Raw genomic sequence first — 6,198 nt, forward strand, 5'->3', positions numbered from 1 at the left:
TCCTCTCACTGTGTCTCTCGCACAGTAATAGACTGCTGTGTCTTCAGCTTTGAGCCTTTTCATTTGCAGATACAGCTGGTTTTTGGCATCATCCCTGGAGATGGTGAAGCATCCCTTCACTTTGTCTGAGTAGTAAATGGAAGATGAGGCTGTACTTATATAGGCCACCCATTCCAGCCCTTTCCCTGGAGACAGTGTCACCCAATGCATTCCATGGCTGCTGAAGGTGAATCCAGAGGCTTGGCAGATGAGACGGAGGGACCCTCCCAGCCTTCTCACATCCCCTCCAGACTCCACCAACTGGACCTCAGATCGGACACCTAAAATGAAAGGAGTATCAGGGAGCTATCTCTTTACACAAGAACTAAAATGGAAAAAGCGGAATACAGAGGAAAGAAATACCTCTGAAAACTGCTAGTAAGGACACCAAGTTTAGCCACAGGATCATTTTTGCTCCCACAAATTAATGCATTGTAATTGATAGGAAAGGATTCTGGTTGATGCACAAACTTTGTGTTGGTGGGTGTTGCCTGAAAGGGGAAACCATGACCTTTAAAGAGGAAATTGTCCCTCAGTTTACATATTGCTTGGGATAAAAGACCCCCTCGGGGCACTTCCTTATAGATTTCTTTGGGTAGACTTTACACCTGTTGTTTTCAAATAATACTAAGCTATAAATTTATGCTCTGGTTTCAACTTGCTCATTTGCTAATACAATTTGTTTTCAGAGATGGTGAAACGTCCCTTCCATTTATCCATGTATTAAATAATATAAGAACCTTGATTAATGCCATTTATTGCAGTGCTTTGTCAGGTGCCTCTCTCAGCAATTTCACATAAAATATTTGGAAGCTAATTGAGAGGCAAACTCGGCCTCCTCATAGGCCCTTCAGACCCCACCAAGTGGACCTCAGACTAGACCCCTGGAAAGAAAGGGGCATGTATGACAGAGAGTATAATTGGGTGAATTCTGATTAATATTGGTATTGCTATTATTATTGCTATTATTATTTCATTCCTCATTGACTAATTCATGAACAGGGTCTGAATCAAGTTGCAGATTCCTTTCCTCTCTCTGCGACAATTGTTCCACTGGGTTTCTTGTACAGTAATAGACAGCCGTATCCTCTGGTTTGAGGCTGTTGATTGGCAGATACAGCTGGCTTTTGGCATTGTCCCTGGAGATGATGAACAGTCCCTTCACTTTGTCTGAGTAGAAAATACCATGGGAAACAGTAAATATCCTCACAAACCATTCCAGTCCTTTTCCTTGGAACTTCCTCACCCAGTGCATCCCTTATCTTCTGAACGTGAATCTTAAGCAATGGAGGGATTCAGCCAATTTGCACCAGTTCGGCAGAACCAGTAGCTAATGTTTTTGTTGCCTGGGCCCAGAACGGACTTCCAGAAACAGCATCCACACAGAGAACAGGTTGTTCACATATTTGGATGCCACCACCAATCAAGATCCTTGGCAGGAGAGATGGATGGACACTCCAAGTCTTTTGGCAGCCCCTCCAGACTCCGCCAAATGAACCACAGAGTGGCTACCTAAAATGAAAGGAATTTCGGTGATCTCTCCTGTCTGGAAAAATTAAAATGGAAAGAAAGTGAATCAGTCAGAAAGAATTACCTCCAAGGACTAGTAAAAAGAACAGGATTAGCCACAATATCATTTTTACTACTTGTAATGAAGAGAACATAATAGATGGGAGATGTTTTTTGGAAAGTGCCAAAACTTTGTGCTGAAGGATGACATAAAGGAGTTTCTCATTGCAGTCACCTCGTAGTTTGCCTCGTACACTCCTTATATTTCACATATATTTCAGTGCTAAGAAATATAAAGATAACCTCTCCTTCCTTTCCCAGTGCTTGTCCGAGGACGTCTCTGTGGTCATGTGGCTGGCATGACTAGACGCCAAAGGCGCACGGAACGCTGTTACCTTCCCACCGTAGTGGTCCCTATTTTTCTACTTGCATTTTTATGTGCTTTCGAACTGCTAGGTTGGCAGAATCTGGGACGAGTAACAGGCACTCACTCTGTTACGCGGCAATCGGGATTTGACCCGCCAAACTGCCGACCTTCTGATTGACAAGCTCAGCATCCTAACCCATTAAGCCACCACATAGTTAGCCAGAAATAGTTTGTTTGAACTCAGATATAGCTTTATGGAGCGGATGGTGATCTCTTGAGAAGTGATATTGTCTTGGTGAATTCTTAATCATACCAGGTGGAAAAGCTCTGCCTTGGAAATAAGACATTATTATTTAGACACACTGGTTTCAAATCCATTCCCTGCTCCACCCAGACAGCAGTATCAGATTTCTGCCTGGTGAAGGTCAAGATGACCAAGGGTGACATGCCCCAAATTCTAAGAAGGTTTTCAAAAGAATTTCCAGAGCTGCTTTCTGAAATGGGCAGTTTTTCCCTGGCTTCTTCTCACTGTGTGAAATGTGCAATAATAGACGCCTGAGTCCTCTGGTTTGAGGTTGCTTATTTGCAGATCCAGCTGCCTCTGGGTATTGTGCCTGGTGACGGTGAAGCGTCCCTTCACTTTCTGCAAGTAGGACTTTCCACTGGAATCACTAAAGATCCGTGCCACCCATTCCAGACCTTTCCCAGGCACCAGTCTCATCCAGTTCATCTCCGAGTAGGTGAACTCCATAATGAATCCAGAAACCTGGCAGTAGATACTGTGGTACTGCCCAACGTTTTTTGTACCCCCTCCATAGGCCACCAACCTGTCCTGAGACCAGACACCTAAAATGAAAGGTGTTTCAATTAGCTGTCCTGTATGCAAGAATTAAAATGGGAAGAAACTGAAAATGGAGGAAAAAATTGCAATACCTCTGAGGATGGCTACTAAGGATAACATAATTAGCCATAAGGTCATTTTTGCTCTCTCAAAAGCTTTTGAGGGAAATTTGTGGAAAAAGACTTGGAGACGTGCACAGACTTTGAGTTGGTGAGTATGTATATTGTAAAAGGAAAACCAATACCCTCCCTTAAAGGGCAAACTATACCTCAATTTACATATCACTAGGGATAAAAAAGCCTCTTCACTGTATTAACATCTCTTCTGGTGCAGTGGTTAGAATACAGTATTGCAAGCTAATTCTGCCAACTGCCAGCAGTTCGATTTCTCCAACATCCAATTCTAGCTCCAGTCATGAAAGAATACTTGGCAATATTTGGCATCAGGAGGAAGAATAGAATAGAATAGAATAGAATAGAATAGAATAGAATAGAATAGAATAGAATAGAATAGAATAGAATAGAATAGAATAGAATAGAATAGAATAGAATAGAATAGAATAGAATAGAATAGAATAGAATTGGAAGGGACCTTGGAGGTCTTCTAGTCCAACCCCCTGCTTAGGTAGGAAACCCTATATTATTTCAGTCAAATGGCTGTCCAATCTCCTCTTAAAAACTTCCAAACAGTTCAAGGTTAACTCAGTCTTCCATCCTTGCAAGGTTGGTAAATGAGCACCCAGATTGTTGGGGGTCAATATGCTGACTAGGTAAACAGCTTAGAGAGGGCTGTACAGCACTATGAAGTGGAATAACAATCGAAGTTCTATTGCTATTGCTATTTAGTGATGTATTTCTTTGCACATAAATTTCACTGATGGTTTTCAAATGAGGTCCATTCCTAGGAAGAATCCAGACAATCTTTTCAGTACATAACTGTTTTGCATGTCTACCACAGATGATAAAATGTCAGTTCTTGTTCATATTTCCAGGAAAGTTTGAAATACCTTCAGACATTCTACACAGTTTCTCTTATGAGAAACATCGTTGATATATCATTTTATTTTTATTTTTAAAAAAACATCAGCTTCATGGTGAGTATTATATCCTTCCAAAATGTGATATTTTTTTTGTTATTTCCATAATAGTTCTGGGAAATAACATAAAAAATATCATACCTCTGCAATGAGATAATATGTAATGACACTTTTTTTATTCACAATCCCACGCCCATCACCTGAAGAGGTCATAGGATTTTATGTGACAACATTGTCAAAAGTGAGGAGAAGATACATCTTCCTAATTCTCCAAGGAAATTCTTTAGATTGAAGTTTTCCCTCAATGTTTGTATGGAAGTTTGGATATCTAGAAAGATGATCATAAAATTTATTTTCCTTCTTTATGGCATAACAATAAAGGAGTATACATTTCAGCAGTCTTAAGCAGAGGACAAAGCATGGACTAAGATATTTTTTAACACAGGTGTTAGAGACAGAGCTTAAAAAAATAGTATATTTGAGTTCAGGAACTTTTGTTTCTTTAACAAGGCTTTGTTTTGAAGAAGCTGATATTAACGGCATACACACTAAGGTGTAAAGCACAATTTGTAAGGCACAGAATTAAGCTTCCCACCAAGTTGCAAGGAAAGAATCGAAGTAATCATATCATAACGACACATTGTACACTCAGTCCAAGAAAGAATATGACACTTTCTGCTTGGCAAAGATTTCTGACTTCTAGAGTTAGCAAGGCACATTCTCTTCTGAACTAAGACATGGTTTTATGGAGGATATTGTGGTCTCTTGAGAAGTCACATTCCCTTGAGACCAATTTGGTGAATTTTCTAAGCATATCAGATGGAAAAGTTGTGCCTTGGAAGTGATATATTGTTTGTACGCAGTGGTTTAATTTCCATACCATCCCCACCATAACATCAGTGTGAGGATAGCACCCCCTAGTGGGTAAGATGACCAAGGGAGGCACACAAACAATGTTAGGATTCTAAGATTTCAAAGAAATTGTCACAGTTGCTTGGTGAAACGGGTAGTTTTTGCTTTGCTTCAGATTCACTTCCTTTCACTGTGCGTCTCCCGCACAGTAATAGATGGCCGTGTCTTCAGCTTTGAGGCTGTTCATCTGCAGATACATTTGGCTTTTGGCATCATCCCTGGAGATGGTGAAGCGGCCCTTCACTTTGTCAGAGTAGTAAATGGGAGATGAGCCTGTACTTATATAGGCCACCCATTCCAGGCCTTTCCCTGGAGCCTGTCTCACCCAGTGCATGTAGGCACCACTGAAGGTGAATCCTGAACCCTGGCAGGTGAGACGGAGGGACCCTCCTGGTCTTCTCACGTCCCCTCCGGACTCCACCAACTGCACCTGAGATCGAACACCTAAAATGAAAGGAGTTGCAGTGAGCTCTCTCTGTATACAAGAACTAAAATGGAAAAAGCTGAATACAGAGGACAGAAATACCTCTGAGGACTGCTAGAAAGGACACCAGGTTTAGCCACAGGATCATTTTTGCTCCCACAAATGAATGGAGCTTAATTGATGGGAAAAGATTCTGGTTGATGCACAAACTTTGTCTTGGTGGGTGTTGCCTGAAAGGGGAAACCATGACCTTTAAAGAGGAAATTGTCCCTCAATTTACATATTGCTTGGGATAAAAGAGCCCCCCAGGGCACTTCCTTATAGATTTCTTTGGGTAGACTTTACACCTGTTGTTTTCAAATAACACTAAGTTATAAATTTATGCTCTGGTTTCAACTTGCTCATTTGCTAATATAATTTGTCTTCAGAGATGGTGAAACATCCCTTCCATTTATCCATGTATTAAATAATATAAGAACCTTGATTAATGCCATTTATTGCTGCGCTTTGTCAGGTGCCTCTCTCAGCAATTTCATATAAAAGATGGGGAAGCTAATTGAGAGGCAACCTCGGCCTCCTCATAGGCCCTTCAGACCCCACCAACAGGACCTCAGTCTATACCCCTGGAAGGAAAGGGGCTTGAGTAAAATCTCCTGTATACAAGAAGAGTAAATGGAAGGAAACTCTATTGCTTTCTCTAAAAGGGCCTCTCAGTGCATTGGTCTCATAGCTTTGCTTGCATACACATTATAAGAATGGTTTTCACTTAACTTTCCAGTCCCCTTCATGGATTACTGCCTTGTTGTGGTGAAGGGGCTTGCGTAATTCAATGAAGCTATGAGCTATGCCATGCAGGGCCACCTAAGATGGAAAGGTCATAGCAGAGAGTTCTGACAAAACGTGATCCACTGGAGAAGGAAATGGCAACCCACTCCAGTATCTTTGCCATGAAAACCCTATGGACAGTACCAAAAGGCAAAACGATATGACGCTGGAAGATGAGCCCCTCAGGTCGGAAGGCATCCAATATGCTACTGGGGAAGAGCAGAGGGCTAGTACTAGTAGCGCCA

The 6,198-nt window shown here is 41.5% G+C and overlaps 1 gene segment (V, D, J or C); it reads right to left on the bottom strand.

Moving 5' to 3' along the window:
• Positions 1 to 1,462: 1,462 nt before the first annotated feature.
• On the bottom strand, positions 1,463 to 2,894 carry LOC308678546 (Ig heavy chain V region 3-like). The segment is given in 3 exons: positions 2,849 to 2,894; positions 2,445 to 2,761; positions 1,463 to 1,585 (listed from the first exon to the last, which is right to left on the bottom strand).
• Positions 2,895 to 6,198: the final 3,304 nt, after the last annotated feature.

This window comes from Vipera berus (genome assembly GCF_964194415.1).
Source record: "Vipera berus genome assembly, chromosome: Z".
In the NCBI taxonomy this organism is placed as follows: domain Eukaryota; kingdom Metazoa; phylum Chordata; class Lepidosauria; order Squamata; family Viperidae; genus Vipera; species Vipera berus.